Source organism: Anabrus simplex, chromosome X (genome assembly GCF_040414725.1).
Source record: "Anabrus simplex isolate iqAnaSimp1 chromosome X, ASM4041472v1, whole genome shotgun sequence".
In the NCBI taxonomy this organism is placed as follows: Eukaryota; Metazoa; Arthropoda; class Insecta; order Orthoptera; family Tettigoniidae; genus Anabrus; species Anabrus simplex.
In genome coordinates this window covers 161,854,653-161,871,327 of record NC_090279.1, presented here as the reverse complement: position 1 = coordinate 161,871,327, position 16,675 = coordinate 161,854,653, and the positions used below count along the sequence as shown (strand labels likewise).

The following is a 16,675-nucleotide window of genomic DNA, read 5'->3' as shown; positions in this document are numbered from 1 at the left end:
AGCGTGAAAATGAAAGACTCCCTAGACCTCGAATGCTCTAATACTTTCGGGGTTGGAAACGAACAGGAGTTGACCAAGAGAGGTCGGATAGGATAGATGGAAGTGAGGAGCCGCGCACAAGTAAGTGGAAGCAATGCCAGGACTCAGCTGAGGGCCCCGTGGTCACCAACCCACGCTCGCATATCAGGGCCCCTGTGGCCTATTTTAGGGGATACCATGGGTGTTATTCTACAGCCTTCACCCACAGGGGGATGCATGTATCATAGCCCTCACTCCATATGAACAGTACGGGGCAGTTTGGAATCGAATCCAGGCTTTTGGCACGCGATCTTGTGATTAGAAATTGTGTACCACCATCTGTCCTACCCTGCCGGCCAACCTTAGAACTGGCAAGTAGTGTCAGACCATACGGACTTGACACCTTTAACTTTCATGGCCAGCACCAGGTGGGCTAAGAGTTAGTAAGAAGGTGTATATAATTTTTTTTTAGGGAACCGAATTGAAGCACACTTGGTCGTCTCCATCCTTTAATAGGACTAACCGTTTAGGTGGTGTATTCACTTCCAAGTCCCCCAGGGTGAACATTTTCCTCCGACTGTCTTTAGCTGCATAGCTCCATGAAGAAACAACGTGATGGTAAGTAACCCATAATATTATGTTAACGTAAGGTATCAGTTATAAGGTTGCCAAATTTGAGTTTGACAGGTCACGTAGTTTTTACATTCAGGTTAGATTATATTTCGGAGACATTTTTCCATTGCAGCTCCATCGTAAACACATCTCAAGTGTGGCCCATCGTGACGTAGCCATCTAGGCTCCAGAGACACTCCGTGTTAGGCTCCGTTAGCTGCTTGTATATTATCGATTCTAGTGTTCTGGGACTCGACTGGTACTGCTCTCCGACCTTGTCACGCAATACGATCGGTTCTCCTTGCTCCTCATTGTTCCTGTTTTGTTTTGTCCCATGCTGATGTCAGCGTGGAAATACGCCCTCATTTGTTCAGCGCCTTCTCCTCAAATGGACCAGATGCGAGTATACAGTAATGGAGAAATGGCTTACGACCACAGGTAAATACCGTAGACCGTGTGGCCTAATGGATAAGGCGTCGGACTTCGGATCCGAAGATTGCAGGTTCGAGTCCTGTCACGGTCGGCATCTACTTTTTTGTCGAATATAACTGTGAATATACTGTTAAATTATTGTGATAACGAAGATCACAAACGTACATTTCTCTGCTCTTGGTGTGAAAAGTTAATATTTTCAGTTCCAAAGTTGATGTTCTTCCTTTTTGTTTCTTAATCCGTTGGTTTTTCCTCGGACTTAGAGTATCTAGGGAGCCACCGCGCTCGATCGCTGCAGTCGCTTAAGTGTGACCAGTATCCAGTATTCGGGAGATAGTGCGTTCGAACCCCACTGTCGGCAGCCCTAAAGATAGTTTCCCATTTTCACACCAGGCAAATGCTGGGGCTGTGGCTTAATTAAGGCCATAGCCGCTTCTTTCCAACTTCCAGCCTTTTCCTATCCCATCGTCGCCATAAGACCTATCTGTGTCAGCGCGACGTAAAGCAACTTGTTAAAAAAAGTGAGCGAGGAATCCCACCTCTACCGGGGGATACAACTGTGGAGGAGGATCGGTACCTCGCCCAGGCGGCTTCACCTGCTATGTTGAACAGGGGCCTTGTGGGGGATGGGAATACTGGAAGGGATAGACAAGGAAGAGGGAAGGAAACGGCTGTGGCCTTAAGTTAGGTACCATTCCGGCGAAGTGGGGAACCACGGAAAACCACTTCAAGGATGATTGAGGTTGGAATAGAACTCCCTCTATTCAGTTGACCTGCCGAGGATGAGTAGACCCCGTTCCAGCCCTGGTACCACTTTTCAAATTTCGTGCCAGAGCTGGGAATCGAACTCGGGCCTCCGCGTTGACAGCTAATCACACTAACCACTACACCACAGAGGCGGACTATAACCGTAATTCAACGTCCTAAATTTACAGGGAACAACTCGAGAATTCTGTGTTCCGAATACACAGGGTTGCGTTGGAATTCCTGTCGTTCGAAGATAGTGATCGATTTAAACAGACAGTAATTTGTATGGCCGTGACCAGAGTTTTTTTCTGAGACTTTCTCACAAGTGAAATGCTGAGCAAGCTGTTGTAATACGTTTTAAAACTTATCCTGTTCCCTTTCACTGCGGCGTTGGTCAGTTAGTCTAAAATGCATCTAACTGTTGTTCAAGTTGAACTGCATGGCAGATGACGTCTAACTGTAAGTTATCAGACACGCGTGACATAGCTTTACAGTACACACGAACCGACAATTATTTGCTGAGCAAGGAGGAGATGATGTCCAGCCACGATACATCTGGTGAGTTGAGAGGCTGTCGGCCTCTCTAGTACATGGCTACTTGCTTGTGTACATCCTGCTCACGATGGTATTTTCCATCTGAGTATTCTTTCCAGGGAAGAGTGATACAAGAAACAGTTTCACTTTTCTCTCCAAATTAGGAGCGCTTAGTCCATAGCTACAAATATAAGGCCTACTATTATATTTACATCCATCACCAACTCAAAGAGAAATGGGAATACATGCTTCATTAGACACGATTGCCAACTATAATAATAATAATAATAATAATAATAATAATAATAATAATAATAATAATAATAATAATAATAATAATAATAATAATAACGTATTTCTTTATTTACCGTCCAGGTTTGGTTCTTTCCGCGAACTCAGCGAGGGATCCCACCCCATCCACTTCAAGGACAGTGTCCTGGAGCGTCAGATTTTGGGTCGGAAGACACAAATGGGAAGGAAGACCAGTACCTCGCCTAGGCGGCCTCACCTGCTGTGCTGAACAGGGGCCTTGTAGGGGGAAGGGGAGATTGGAGGGGATAGACAAGGAAGAGGAAAGGAAGCAGTCGTGGCCTTAGGTTAGGTACTATCCCAGCATTTGCCTGGAGAAGTGGGGAAACCACGGACTTCGAGGATGGCTGAGGCGGGAATCGAACGCGGGCCTCCAGGGAAGGGGGTGGCAGCTAATCAGACTAACCACTACATCACAGATGCGGCCATTTATTATTATTATTATTATTATTATTATTATTATTATTATTATTTTTTTTTTTTTTTTGCTATGGGTTTTACGTCGCACCGACACAGATAGGTCATATGGCGACGAATTATTATTATTATTATTATTATTATTATTATTATTATTATTATTATTATTATTATTATTATTATTATTATTATTATTATTATAGTCTGATTCATTGGCTGAATGGTCAGCATTAAGGCCTTCGGTTTAGAGGGTCCCGGGTTCGATTCCCGGCCGGGTTGGGGATTTTAATCGTGTTTGATTAGTTCTTCTGGCCCGGGGACTGGGTGTTTTTGTCCCAACATTTTCCTCTTCATATTCATACACACTACCAACCACCACAAAATCACGTAATGGTAATTACATATCTCCATATATAGGGTTGGTGACAGGAAGGGCATCCGGCCAAATCCACATGTGCAACACAGTTCACACCCGCGACCCCACATATGTGGGAAAAGCGGTGGAAAAAGAAGATTATTATTATTATTATTATTATTATTATTATTATTATTATTATTATTATTATTGTCCGACTCGTTGGCTGAATGGTCAGCGTACTGGCCTTCGGTTCTGAGGGTCCCGGGTTCGATTCCCGGCCGGGTCGGGGATTTTAATCGCTTGTGATTGATTCTTCTGCCTCGGGGACTGGGTGTATGTGTCCGTCCCAACACTCTTCTCATCATATTCAGACAACATACTACACTACCAACCACCACAGAAACACGCAATAGTGATTACATCCCTCCATACAGGGTTGGCGTTAGGAAGGGCATCCGGTCATAAAACAGGGCCAAATCCACATGTGCGACGCAGTTCGCACCCGCGACCCCACAGGTGTGGGAAAAAGCGGTAGAAAAAGAATAAAAAGATTATTATTATTATTATTATTATTATTATTATTATTATTATTATTATTATTGTAGTATGTGTATGTTGGGTATTCAGCCCGAAGGCTGGTTTGATCCTCCACAGCTCCGCCAACAGCTGTCATAAACAGCCTAGGCGTCACGGAAGAGGCATACTAGGGAAATGAGGAGTGATGTAGTTTCCCGTTGCTTTCCTCACCGAGCCAGAACTTGCTATTACATATCAGTCTGTCAAGCCTACTGAAATGCATGCACCAACTGACACTATGAGCGATATTTTCACACCATTCATAACAGGGACTGGCTGCATAAGGAATGGTGTTACTAGCATCGCTCATACGAATACCTCAGTCACTTTCATATTGTCAAAGCCAAGGATGAGATTGAGACAGGTCAATGAAAGTAACTAATTTATTCTAGCCCATACCAAAAGACATAGTGGACTGTAAACACTACATCTCGCCAGCAAAGGCTAATAATAATAATAATAATAATAATAATAATAATAATAATAATAATAATAATAATAATAATAATAATAATGAATCTTGAATAATAATAATAATAATCAATCTTTACTTGGTATTTCATGCTTGCTTTATATATATTATTTATTTATTGTTATCATCATCATCATTATTATTATTATTATTATTGTTATTATTATTATACAGCCCTGCGTAGAGATAGGGCACCGGCCTCTTATTACAAGGCCCTGGGTTCATTTTCCGGCCAGTTCAAGGATTGTAATTCTGGACTTAATACGATACTTTCTTAAGCTGTTAGTTACAGGAAGAAAGCGCACAGTGAGAAGATGGCACTACTGGTGTACATAGACGAGCACTAGTTGCCATGGTTACGATAGTGTCTGGAAATTGATCACGCTAATTGAATACCTCCCCGGAATAAGGATGTAACTAACAAATCAGTAACTTTTCAGGAGAGAGAAAAATTATTTTGGGGGCTTATTTCATGATATGCACTACTTGAACCAATTGAATATGCAAGTGTATAAATGAGTTCATCTAAAAAGTAATATTTTAGTGTTATAACTTAAGGTTTCAAAATTACACATGAATTTGAAGTGATGCAATTGAAAAAATGGTATATCATCGTTTCTTGTCCATAAAGTAATGTGCAAGTATGGAGTATTTCTTACATTTTATATAACAGCAAAGAAATCCTGTTGTTTTGAACGTAAATCATTCACTTGATTAAATAACAACATTTATTACACTTGCGACACTTACATAACACATTATAATACATAATACTGCGTATTGATGGCCAGATGCCCTCGATAACAGTCAGTCACATCATCATTTTATCCTCATCACGACGCGCAGGTCGCCTATGGGAGTCAAATCAAAAGTCCTGCATCTGGCGAGCCGAACTTGTCCTCGGACACTCCCGCCACTAAAAGCCATACGCCATTTCATTTTTTTTTACTATTGTAGATGGTCTTGGCTGGCTGTAAACGAGCTTGAAGTTCAAATGTAAGACATAGGATGACACCACAACATAGAGGGGTGATGATACACACTATTTCCATTTATAATCTCACTTTTAAATAATGTGTTGGTTACTTCTTTATTCCGGGGAGATCTTCCATTCCAGATAGACCCCCAGTCCAAAAACATACCCATGTTAATAGAACACGTGGTAACCTAAGACATCAGATTCAACCCTTATCATTGTTGAAAATCCATGCTTCGCGGATGTAACATTACCCGATACATCCGTCGTATTGTGTATCTGTGCCAATAATTGTTATTTCACGGCCTCTGAGAAGGCCTTGCGATCGAATAGCGTGAGCGGCAATTGAGAGAGGCGAAGGTGGCCTTGCTCAATTCGGCTCGTGCTAAGAGGGAACATGGCAGAATATGTAGGGCAGGATGCAGGCGGTAGCCTACAAAAAGACAGCTCTTTTGTCATTTACTTTGGTTAATACATAGTTGGGTGAAAATGGAAAGTCTCTCGTCTTTCCGCTAGGAACATCCGGGAAGAGTAAGTTAACAATATGACAACATGCAGGCCAAGGTAGCCGTGTGGTCAACGGATAAATTTAACAAAAGTGCTATGTAGTGAAAGTTGAAAGGTACGCCACACGCCTTTATGACTATTACACTTGAGATTTCCTTTTCATACAAGGATTGCATGTTGCTACAGTTCATGCCAAACACTTCATTGTTAGAAATATGCGGTGTAATTTAACTTACTTATTGTTCACCTTGCACAAGCACAAGATTTCATAATCTTCCAGGAGTGTAATCTCTAAAAAAGGTAACAAGTTCTTTGTATCCTATATCAAGAGCAAATGGCACACTTCTGTGCCTCTGTTTAGAGGAAGGGACCGAAAATATTAGATATAGAGCTGGACTATTGGAGAAAAAAAAAGGAACGTGATTCATGTGGATTTGGAGGAAAATGACATGCTGGACTAAAAAAAAAAGACGAATCGAGATGTTCTAAAGGAAATCGATGAACAACGGAGACTGATAAAGGATATGGAAAAATGGAAGATAAAACTTGTGGGTCATATCCTGAGACATAATGACTTGCTAGCAATCGTCTTTGAAGGAAAAATACTAGGAAAGAAAGGAAGAGGAAGACCAAGGAAGACATACATCGAGGTTGTGAGAAATTTGATGGAATGTAAAGACTACAAGGAAGTGAAAAGAAGAGCAGGATTGAGATGAGAACGGTTGCAGCGACAAGTGTATGATGGTGGTGGTGATGATGATGATGATGATGATGATGCAAAAACCAGTATTATTTTTCTCAATAAAGAAGGTTGGTATACCTGATACTTTTGTTTACAATTGGCTTTACGTCGCACTGACACACATAGGTCTTATGACGACGATGGGATAAGAAAGAGCTGGAAGTGGGAAGAAAGAGGCCGTGGAATTAATTAAGGTACAACCCCAGCATTCGTCTGGCGTAAAAATAGGAAACCACGGAAAGCCATCATCAGGGCTGCCGATAGTGGGGTTCGAACCCAGTATCTCCCGAATGCAAGCTCACATATGCGCGCCCCTATCCGCACGGCCAACTAGCTCGGTTCGGCAAATTTCAACTCTTCCTTCAGGAAAATGTGAAAAATCAAGAGTAGACGGAAGTAATGACAAACATCAAAGAAAACACGACCCAGCTAAACACCAAATATGGAACAATAAATCGCGTGCATAACTTCACCTTGGTGAGTGGATCCAATCAAACGGAATAGATACAGAGAACTTAGCAGCCAGAACAAAAATACAAATAAAATAAATAAATAAATAAATAAATAAATAAATAAATAAATAAATAAATAAATAAATAAATAAATAAATAAATAAATAAATAAATAAATAAATAAATAAATACTGGAGATATCTTTCCAAACCATCCATCCTCTACAAATTCCAAAATTCATCATTACAAGACTCGTCAAGCCGGCATCTCTCTACACATCAGAATGCCTTATCTTCTCTCTGAAACGTGCGCTTGCTAAGTTTGAGCAAAAAGAGAAACGGATTCTCCACAGCATACTTGGTCCAAACTGCAAAGAGGGATCTACATAAGAAAATCTAGACATGGAATCTACTCTAAGATAGAGAGGATCACGGACACAATGCGCGAACACAGGGCTCGTTTCTGCGGCCACCTCCGACGGATGGACGACTCTGGATGGACAAAACGCATTTTAAAAAAATGTTGATTCCGTACCAAAAATAAAAATTCCCTGGTGTATTAGCGTCCAGGAAGAGGCCTCAGGGGCTCTGAACTTTGGAGCGTGGGTTGGCGACCACGAGGCCCTAAGCTGGGTCCTGGCATTGCTTCCACTTACTTGTGCCAGGCTCCTCACTTTTATCTTTCCTATCTGACCTCCCTTGGTCAACTCTTGTTCTTTTCCGACCCCGACGCTATTAGGTTTGCGAGGGCTAGGGAGTCTTTCATTTTCACGCCCTTCGTGGCCCTTGTCTTCCTTTGGCCGATACCTTCATTTTTCGAAGTGTCGGACCCCTTCGATTTTTTCACCCTGATTAGTGTTATATAGAGGATGGTTGCCCAGTTGTACTTCCTCTTAAAACAATAATCACCACCACCACCACCAGGAAGACCTGGAAGAAATGGGCCTACGACCAGATGACGCGTACAAATGAGATTTTTTTCAGAACAAGCATCGTGAATTTTTGGAACTTTCCGAGATGAGAAATGGGCAGCTGGCGCAAAGTGGTCGGATGACCGCCGTGATCGACACAGCGAGCTACTGAAAACCTACTGGATGAAACTAAAATTGAATAAACGCCAGAACTACTTACGTGTGGCGGTCATCTTCCTGGACTTCACGGAGAGAGGCCGTAGCTTTGTGTAGGCTGAGGATAGGTCGTGGAAGATGTACGCACTCTTACCTCCTAAAGTGGGAAGAACCCCCCCCCCCACCTCCCAGTGTGTTCCTATGATGCCAAATTCACCGTGACTCACATCCTCAGATCTCTCTGACCTGAAACGGAACATCGGCCTGCATGAGACATTCGAACTCATTTTAGCAGATGACGAGATCTGGTCGAGAATGGAATTTTATTTTAACTTTTGTTTCAATGTAAATTATTCAGAAAGGTTGATTACCTAGTTGCACTTCCTCTTAAAAAAAAAAAAAAATCACCACCACCACCACCTACTTGGCTGATTAGTGATGACATACAGATCCACAGCCAATGGCGGCGATAAGGATCCCACTGACTCCACGAGGCGGCGGCACATGGCTTGTGAGGGGCCCATGACTGTTTCTTAATTCAGTAGCTGAAGAGTGATTTTACATATTGATAAAGTTACAGCACGCAAGACAGTATTATTTGTACTACAGAGGGTTATTCCAAACTTAGGCCGTCGTAGTGTAGAGCTTCTTTCGTCAATAGGAGTACGGTAGTTATTTCTGAAAGAATGTGAGTTTCCCAGCCTGTTCCAATAATAACCATCCCTTGCAGCCACTCACTACAATCAGCAAGACTTTTTAAGTAATTATCCAGTTCTGAGAACCCAATAGTCAGCGAAGATGCGATAACAAAGACATCCTCCTTATCTAAACTCTAAATACTGAAGTTTCGAGCCTGTTTATAACTCTCGGCAGTCAGTGTAGCTAAGTATGCCTACGATGGACGGTTGAGTTGTAAATTATTTGGTCCTAGGAACGAGATTATTTTTTAATATTGTGACGGTCAGCGTGTTTTGCTTACTATAATTGGAATATGCATTTCTTGTGTGGTGTGCGCGCGTGTGTGTGTTTGTGTGTGTGTTCATCAACTATACAGTAAGTCTATTATTTTAATTCCTTTGGATTTGAAAACTAAATTGTGTAACGTATTATTGTTATTATTATTATTAATAGTATTTATCGTCGTTGCTATTCATTGTAATAATATATAAACTTTTACTACGGAATAAACGTGTAACTTTCCTTATCAGGAAACGAGGGGCCCATTTTTAATTATTGCGGTGGGGACCAGTTTCTTTGCGTTCTGTCCACAGCCTGTGCAACTGTCATTATGCAGATCCATGGCCTGTGCTTTCCTCAAGGTACTGTTGCTAGGTAACATTACGTCACACATTTTGTTACACATACTTTCGGATGGCACATATTTATGTCAGAAAGCAAGTAGGGAAAATTCTGCTCTCTAATCATGAGTTTTCAAGGAGTATGACTAGTCAAACACACAATTTCCATAAAGACTAAGAATAATGTCTAGATCTTCAGTTGATTCTGCCAATATGCTAGAAACCTCTCTTTCATCTTTCCTTGAAACCTACTTGATCAAATTTTACTGCCTTTCATGACCTTATTATTTTTTTCGTCTATACAGTAATTCTTCGTTGGATCAGAACATATGATTACAATTAAGAGCTTTGCCCGTTAAGATCATATGTCACCCCCATATTTCAGTCACCTCTTTATATCATGCAGTCTTGTTCGACTTCCGACATGACGCGTCACTTTACTCAGTAGAAAACAACTTCAGTCTGGCCGAGACTTGGTCAACATTCAGTGTCCATATGGTAATGTGTAACGCTAATGTTCTCTTTGCATGTTTGAGGTCGAGGAACTCGGATCGTAACAAGCTATTACAGCTCTTGATTACATCGGTGTATAAGGGGAAATATGATGAAGAGGGATTCGTTGAAATCTGTGCTAGACCCTCCAAATGGAGGGCAATCAATATCAAAAATTATTTATGTCAGGGGGGGTCTTGGGGTATCGCAGCGTGCTGGGATAAAATCTAGATGTAGTATATAACATCCTATGAGATAAATAATGCGTAACTTCTTCCTCGTCCACCTCTGTGGTGTAGTGATTAGTGTGATTAGCTGCCACCCTCGGAGGCCCGGGTTCGATTCACGCCTCTGCCACGAAATTTGAAAAGTGGTACGAGGGCTGAAACGGGGTCCACTCAGCCTCGGGAGGTCAAATGAGTAGAGATGGGTTCGATTCCCACCTCATCCATCCTAGAAGTGGTTTTCCGTGGTTTCCCACTTCTCCTCCAGGCAAATGCCAGGATAGTACCTAACTTAAGGCCACGACCACTTCCTTCCTTCTTCCTTGTCTATCCTTTCCAATCTTCCCACCCCCCACCAAGGCCCTTGTTCAGTTTAGCAGGTGAGGCCGTCTGGGCGAGGTACTGGTCATCCTCCTCAGTTATATCGCCCAACCCAAAGTCTCACGCTCCAGGACACTGCCCTTGAGGTGGAAGAGGTGGGATCCCTCGCTGAGTCCGGAGAAAGCAAGAAGAACTTTTTCCCCGATAAAAACTATCCTGCTGTGGTACACGTCCAGTATTATATTATTATACTTCAGTCGAAAACATACAAATTTACAGCTGATGTACAAATCAGTTTGACCGAGCTCGATAGCTGCAGTCGCTTAAGTGTGGCCAGTATACAGTAATCGGGAGATAGTGGGTTCGAGCCCCACTGTCGGCAGCCATGAAGATGGTTTTCCGTCGTTTCCCATTTTCACACCAGGCAAATGCCGGGGCTGTACCTTAATTAAGGCCACGGCCGCTTCCTTCCACTTCCTAGACCTTTCCTATCCCATCGTCGCCATAAGACCTATCTGTGTCGGTGCGACGTAAAGCAAATAGCAAAAAAATGTCAGTTTGAAGTAGACAAAACATAATAGGTTAGATCATACTATGCCCAGTACTTGGTAATATCCAATGCACTCGGAGTGGCTTGTAGATCATCTTCTGTGCAAGATACTTGGCACAGAGGGCACTGAAGCATGTGGCTCGTGGTTTGTTCTTGTCGACAATTACATCTCGTGTCACTTGCGCTGAACCCTCATTTCTTCAAATTATTCCTGGATCTTTCCAGAAACTTCCACGCCAGATAGGTTTCATTATGTCCAGGAGGTAACTGCTAAGCTGCTGGCATCCATCCGCGGAGGTGAGGAGTCCTATTCTTCCACAGCTCCAGCCTTGCCTTCTCTGGTGAGACGGTAAGTACCTCAGATGTCCTCAGGAAAAACTTTCAGGATCTCAGCCGTTGCCGAGGAGGACTGTGTCCATGCAGCCGGTGGGCGCTGCTTTGTTACACTTTTAAGTCTCTTCCTGGTGGCAGCTGCTTCTCTATGTACACAGGGTGGCGCTGTTCCAGCCACGTAATAGAGCTTGTCTGCCGGAGTAGGTTGCAATCAACCTGCAGGTTCCGAGAGCCGTATCTACTTGTCTGGCATGAGATGAACTGCACCAGACTGGGGAAAAATACTTAGCAGCAGGAAAACACAGTGCCATTGCTGACGTCCAGCAATATGGCTGCTTTATATTCCGCCAGAAGAAATAAATAGTAACCGTGTCTAGGCATTTTAATTTGAAGCCATCTGGCTGCCTGCTCGTCAATTTCAACGATCCGTTCTACTCTAGGCCTACCAAATTTGTGATCAGAGATCCTTTACGTGCCGACATCAAAGGACATGGAGTGTCGAATCGACTTTTGTCCACCCTTCAAAAAAACGACTACTTTTGCCAGGTTTGAATCCGCTATCTTGGGATCTGGAGGTGGCGGTGATGATGATTATTGTTTTAAGAGTAAGTACAACAGGCAACCATCCTCTACTAACATTAATCAGAGGGAAAGCATTGAAGGGACCGATACTTCAAAAAATGACAAAGAAAGACAATGGCCACGAAGGGCGTGAAAAATGCAAGACTCCCTAGGCCTCGCAACCTAATACCGTTGGGATCGAAAAAGTACAAGCGCTGATCAAGGGAGGTCGGATAGCATAGATGAAAGTGAGGAGTCTGGCACAAATAAGTGGAAGCAATGCAAGGACACAGTTAAGAGCCGCGTGGTGTCCAATCCGCGCTTCCAAGTTGAGAGTCCTTAGGGCCTCTTTTAGTTGCCTTTTACGACAGGCAGGAAATACCGTGGATGTTATTCTACCACCCCCACCCAAAGAGGCGGCTACCAAAAGGAATGATAAATAGATCTAAAAATTACAGTAATTTACATAATTTTCTGCCAGCCACGCAGTCTAAGGGTAGCAAGCATTCCTTTCACCCGGCTAGGTCAGGGATTTTTACCTGGATCTGAGAGCAGGTTCGAGGTCCATTAAGCCTACGTGAGAACAGCTGAGGAGCTCTCTGACGGCGAGATTGCGGTTCCGGTCTAGAAAGTCTAGAATAACGGCCGAGAAGATTCGTCGCGCTGACCAGACGACAACTCGTAATCTGCAGGCATTCTGGATGAGCAGACCTCATTTGGTACCAAGGCCCATCAGAGCTGTTGCGCCATGAGTTTTTTTATTATTATTATTATTATTATTATTATTATTATTATTATTAAATATGAAAATGCACAGCCTGTTTCCAGTCATTCGATCGGGTCAGGGATAGAATGAATGAAGCCTCCATCTAGCGGCGAGGATAGGGATCGTGCCAGCTGCCGAAGCCTGTTGCACTCTTCTGGGGCAATGATCAATGAATGACAGATGAAATGAAATGATATTGCAGAGTGTTGCTGGAATGAAATATGACAGGGAAAACCGGAGTACCAGGAGAAAAACCTGTCCCGCCTCCGCTTTGTCCAGCACAAATCTCACATGAAGTGGCTAGGATTTGAACCAAGGAACCCAGCGTTGAGAGGCCAGCGCGCTGCCGCCTGAGCCACGGAGGCTCATATTATTATTATTATTATTATTATTATTATTATTATAGAAGTGAAATAAATATCTATATTTTGATGCGATAACATTGGATTGACTTTACATTATCATACTGTCTAGTAACAATGAAATTAGTTAATCTTTCCACAAAAACAGGAAATGTCTGTACATGATAAGTGAATTACTGGAAATAGGTTGGCTTGTCCGGAATATACTCTATATGTTGTTATTGAACTGTTCCATGAATTATAGCTCCCCAATGGGACATACCACCAACGCGAAGACAGTTCATGGAAAGCTGCCTGTAGGTTTGGGTCACGCAAAGCTTCGCTGCGCTGTGTGTTGCAGTGAAGTTGTCAGAGCCTTCTACATCAGACAGGCAATCGCTTTGACCGGTAACCCTGGTGACAGGAAGGCCTTGGTTAGAGTCCGCGCGGACATCGATCTGAAACGACCTTCGTGATGACGTTTACAAAGCGTTTTGTGCTAGACGGAACCTTTTTTTTTTCGTCTCGGATATTCAGCGAAGGTTAAACAAACAGAAACATCCCAGATGTACTGTTTTTCCCAAAATGCCAAGTGCAAAGTTACAGTAAAACTGCAAAATACTTCCTAAAATGGCTCATATGTGTTACTGGAAATATTTTCATCCTTGAGTCATCAACGTACTAATAATAATAATAATAATAATAATAATAATAATAATAATAATAATAATAATAATAATAATAATAGAAAAGGACTCTAGATATCATACCAAAAACCCCTGTGGGTGGGGGCGGTAGAATAACACCCACGGTATCCCCTGCCTGTCGTAAGAGGCGACTAAAAGGGGCCTCAGGGGCTCTGAACTTTGGAGCGTGGGTTGGCGGCCACGGGGCCCTCAGCTGAGTCTTGGCATTGCTTCCACTTACTTGTGCCAGGCTCCTCACTTTTATCTATCCTATCCGGCCTCTCTTGGTCAAATCTTGTTCTTTTCGACCCCGACGCTATTAGGTTTGCGAGGGCTAGGGAGTCTTTCATTTTCACGCCCTTTGTAGCCCTTGTCTTCCTTTGGCCGATACCTTCATTTTTCGAAGTGTCGGACCCCTTCCATGTTTCTCTCTGATTAGTGTTACATAGAGGATGGTTGCCTAGTTGTACTTCCTCTTAAAACAATAATCACCACCACTCATACAAAAAACCACTACATGGAAGGATCTCTTCGGTGGCCCCAGGGGATCTGAACTTTGGAGCGTGGGTTGGCGACAACGGGGCCCTTACCTGAGTCCTGGGATTGCTTGCACTTACTTGTGCCAAGCTCCTCACTTTGATCTATCCTATCCGACCTCTCTTGGTCAACTCTTGTTCTTTTCCGACCCCGACGCTATTAGGTTTGCGAGGGCTAGGGAGTCTAATTTTCACGCCCTTCGTGGCCCTTGTCTTCCTTTGGTCGATATCTTCATTTTTCGAAGTGTCGGATCCCTTCCATTTTTTTCCCTCTGATTAGTGTTATATAGAGGATGGTTACCCAGTTGTACTTTCTCTTAAAACAATAATCACCACCACCACCGATCTCTTCGGTACCTAGATGGACAACTAATTAAAACCCAATATGGCAAAACATCCCCAAGTATCTAAATTCTAATACCTGGGAGAAGTCATCCAACCTTCAGGACTCAATCGTGAAGTAAACAAAGAAAGAATTTCTAAACTGCAAAGAGCGTAGAGACTCAATTGGAACAGATATAATAACAAATCCATATTCTGAAATGCAAAATTAAGACATTACAACACTGAAATCAAGCCTGAAGCACTATATACATCTGAATCACTGATCATTGGGGACAGATCATTGATTAAAGATGTAGAAAAGAAAGAAAGAAAAGTCTTAAGGAAATGTGTTTGACCAATCAGAACAGGGGGGAATGTGGATGATAAGGAAATCTCATGACCTGTACCAACACACAGAGAAAATCTCAGACACGTTTAGGAAAAGACGTTTGACATTTTACGGACATATTCTCAGAATGAGACCAAGAAAATTCTGAACCTTGCCCTATCAATGAAAGTAAAAAACAACTGGCTGCTCGAAGTTAGAAAAGATCTTCAGGAAATAGGCACCACAGATGACATCGTATTAGACAGATCTAAGTTTAGAAAATAAGTCGACAATCACCAGTTTGGAAATCATCCAAGCACTAACACCAACAAAACCTGGTCAGAAGATCGCAAGAAAAGCCACAGCGATGAAGATGAAGAGATTTCGGGAGAAGAAAAAGGCAACGGCATCAGCTAAATAAGTTCAATCGCGTTCCTTAGATGGGCATAACAAAGAAATAATAATAATAATGATGAAAATCAAAGTGAAATGCTTGGCTTTCGTAGATGACCAAGCTATCATCACTAAGAACAAGGAGGAAAATAGGTATGCTGTCGAGACATTACACGGAATAAGCATCTCAGGTAGGCCTTCAGATATCATTCGAGCAAAACAAATATATGCAGAATTTTCAGCAAAAGTGCAAGAAAGGTAAAAATGAAACGTCACATAGGAGAATTTCACAGGTATATATTTTTAAATACCTTGGATAAATAATTCTTCCTTCGGGATTAGACAGTTTGGCCAATACAGAAATGGCCTCAAAACTTCATAGGGAACTTAGACTGTCATGGGATCACTACAACAAACGAGTAATGTCACGTAATGCTAAAGTAAAACATTACAAAACAGTATTCTACGGGAAGCTCTACGTGCATCAGAAACCTTAACTTTAGGAGCTCATTCTGAAATTGCAGATAGCCTATTGAAAAACAAGAACGTACAATTCTTGGAAAAAGTTTCGGCCCCATACAAGAAAATAGAATTAGTATCAAAAGGCGAACTGCAGACCTCTATAGTTACACAAATACTGTACGGAGGAAACATTTGAATTTTTTGGACACATTTTTAAGACGGTTAATAATAGACTCACAAAAAGTTTATTCAAAGGAATAAATTCCCAGAACAGGAGAAAAAATACGCTGGAGGAAACAAGAAGAGACCTGAATGAATTGAACATCAGGGAAGACATAATGAAAAATCGCCAAGTCTTCAGGACCTCAGTAAATAAACACATATTTGTGGTCAAAACTAGCAGCAGGACTGGTACAAAGCGGCCAGAAGAACGGTACAGGCAACACAGTGAGTTCATAAAGAGATTTTGGAAGAATAGGAAGGCGAAAGTCATCAAACCAATGAACAAGTTCCAAGGCGCTCTATGAATGGGCATAACGAAGCAAGAATAAGAAGAATAAGAATCTAATGATCTAATGAATCTACGACTTTAGTTGTAGGCCTAATGGGACCATCAAACAAATGAAGTGTAACAAATCACTTAGCTTTTGCAGATGATCTAGCCGTAATAGCAAAAATCCCATAAGAAAATAAGGATAACATTAGAAGACCTTGAAAAGTGTGCGGCCAAAATAGGATTACAAGTTTCCTATGAAAAAAAAAAAAACAGAATTGATCACTAGTATTAACAATGCACCTGCAGAAATTCAAATATCCAAACACGAAAGAATTAAAAGAGTCAA

At 42.1% G+C, this 16,675-nt stretch overlaps 1 protein-coding gene and 1 non-coding gene across 2 annotated transcripts in view; one reads left to right on the top strand and one right to left on the bottom strand.

Moving 5' to 3' along the window:
* LOC136886418 (bicaudal D-related protein homolog) overlaps window positions 1-16,675 on the bottom strand; it is a 396,778-nt gene that overhangs the window by 260,102 nt on the left and 120,001 nt on the right. The window lies entirely within an intron of this gene.
* TRNAR-UCG (transfer RNA arginine (anticodon UCG)) lies at window positions 1,081-1,153 on the top strand. Its single transcript has one exon. It is a non-coding gene; the product is annotated as a tRNA-Arg (tRNA).